Source organism: Ursus maritimus, unplaced genomic scaffold (assembly GCF_017311325.1).
Source record: "Ursus maritimus isolate PB19 unplaced genomic scaffold, ASM1731132v1 scaffold_35, whole genome shotgun sequence".
NCBI lineage: Eukaryota > Metazoa > Chordata > Mammalia > Carnivora > Ursidae > Ursus > Ursus maritimus.
In genome coordinates, this window is record NW_024426119.1 from 3659956 (window position 1) to 3662599 (window position 2644).

Genomic DNA, 2644 nt, shown 5'->3' on the forward strand with positions numbered 1-2644 from the left:
TACGTGTGCTGGGGACACTGGTTCTGTTTGTGGCAGGTCTTCAGTGGATACCTCCACCAACACACAAACTCCTTCTGGAATCAGCCCACCTGGCAAGCTAGGAGTTCATTCGCCACTGACTTGCACGAAGCAACCAAACATTTGGGTTTGGGTCTTCTCTGACTCCTCAGCGCAACTGCTTCACCATCATGGTGTGGAATGTCCTTCCGTATTTTTCCTTCTGTGTTCCTCAAGTCATTAAGCTGAGTAATTTCTGCAAGCCTCGACAACTGCGTCATTTTGATCTTTATTGTCTACTAAGTGCTTGCATTATGTTGGGACCAGGATAAAATGACCTGTCACTCATGGATGGCAAGTATGGAAATGTAAACTTTGCTTTCAAAAGATGCATCGCTTTAGGTGGTACTTCATAGGGCAAAGAGAACAATATATGCAATCTCTTCTATTCAAAGAGGCCAAACAATTTTTTTAGAGTGTGTTTGGCTAAATGTCAAAATTGAAGGTCACTGCTTCTTCAGCAGACACTGCTGGTGGCCAAAGAAAGTAGCCAGCTAGCTCAGAGCATACATGCTAATTAAGGATGGTTCAGTCGAAGAGTTTTTCCTTTTTGAATTACAGTACACTGTGATGGAGAACATGAGGCCCTACAGTCAGACTAGCTTGATCCAAATCACAGTTTGGGACTTAACTGGCAACTCCTTTACTCGCTTTGAGCCTCAGTTTCCTAACTTATAAATTAGGGACTAATGAGATAAGGTCTGAACATCACAGATGTTTAAATAATATTAGCTCTCTTTTTTGTTCATTAGTAAACTTCAATTATTTTTCTTTAAAATAAGTAATGAGATGACTTTAACAAGTTTCCATGAGTAGAATCAGACTTTAAAATATAATAAAATAACATGTCAGTATTTATCTTGAAAAACATGCATTGGATCTGACAGATTCAGTGAACAACAGGCTGTTTAAAAATGCGACTGACTCTTTCCAAGGTCAAGCATCTTCAACTCCTTTTCACTCTGCCTAGAACTCTTTGCTCCAGCCAGAATAACTTTCCCATGCGCGTGACTTGGCTCATTCTTATTTTTAGTCCTTTGTGTTTAGCACTCTTCTTGAAATGACCTTCTGATGCCTCCCTGCCAAACCCCACACTCCTTTACAATTGTTCATCGTTCACGGCATCCAGGAATTGGCAGAAAGAAATCTGGTCAAGCCATTTACTCCAGCCCATCTTTCAGGGCTGGAAGTTTCTTCGAGGGAGCTGTACTACTCCCCACTTTGACACATTTTCTTGCTATGATTTCATACACATTTTTCATATCTGTAGATTCTTTCTCCCTATCAGAACTATAAAGTTCCATTTCTTTGGGTTACAATGAGGACAGTCAGGATCAGAGAGGCTGTCACTGGGTCAAAGCCACACAAGTTATGATTGCTTTGAAACAGGTAGCTAGATCTTCGTGTTTTTAGTCTGGTATTGTTTTCATTTCACTACCTACTTCACTCAGTGGACGGTTGGTATTACCGAGTGACTGATTGAGACACAGGAGGGGAACTTCAGAGCTGGAAAAGCAGCTCAAGAAGGAATATGGCCGGTAAGGGGCATGGAGTGTGATGTGAGAGAGGCGACAGAAGGGAGGAGAGGAGGGTAAGTGGGGGGAAGAAAGGAGCTTCCAGGGATTAATTGTCTTACTCCGAGCATTTCACGTAAAAAAAAAAAATAAAAAACACCGAAACACCACCACCACCTTCACCACATTTCTGCTTTGCTTCTATTTTGTGCTTAATAAACAACACTACTGTCACTGCCAATGAAAACAACAACATCACTGTGCTTTTCCCCTGGCGCTAACTCTAAACAATCTACTGGATTTGGGTCAAAATTGTAAACTGCCAGCATGTTAAAAATAAAAACCAGAAAAACAAACCCGGCTTTTTCCTGAACCGTTGTGAGGGTGAATGCAGGACAAGAGCCAGAGAGAAGAGTTACCATAAAAAATAACTAGTGCAAACATCCTCGAACTGATGTTTTCTATAAAAATCTGTTGGCTGTGAATTGCAAAGAGTGAAGTGGGGAAGGAGAAAGGAACGGGGGATCAAGTGGTGTCTGCTTATCGTCAACTAGCTTTCATGTAAAAGTCATGGCAGGGTCAGCAACAAACTAGCCAGGTGGCAACTCCAGGCCGCGCTGCCATAAATAAATAGTTATGTACTAATGTCACACAACCAGGCCTAGATGCAAAGCATATGGGGAAAAAAACATTCTGATGTAAATATTAAAAACAAAAACAAAACAGAAACTATGGTTGCTGAATTCAGGATTCGCTGTTGATACTGGATTTTGAGACGCCAGGGCAAATAAAGAGGTGAAGCTTTTTTAAAAAACGTGGACAAAAAGGGTTTTTGAAATGTAGATTGTTCCCTTCAAAAAAAAAAAAAAACAAATTCCTTAACCTTTGGCCTAAGAGAGTGTTACTTTTTGGTGTAGTAATTAAGCATTAAGAGTTGGCAAGACCACAGACCCTGGAACCAAATTTTGAGAGTTTAAACTCTACTCCTCTTGCTTACTTGTTCTCATGACCCCTGGGAAAGGTACCTAAACTTTCCGTGCCTCAGTTTATTCACCTTGCACAAAAGGGAGGAT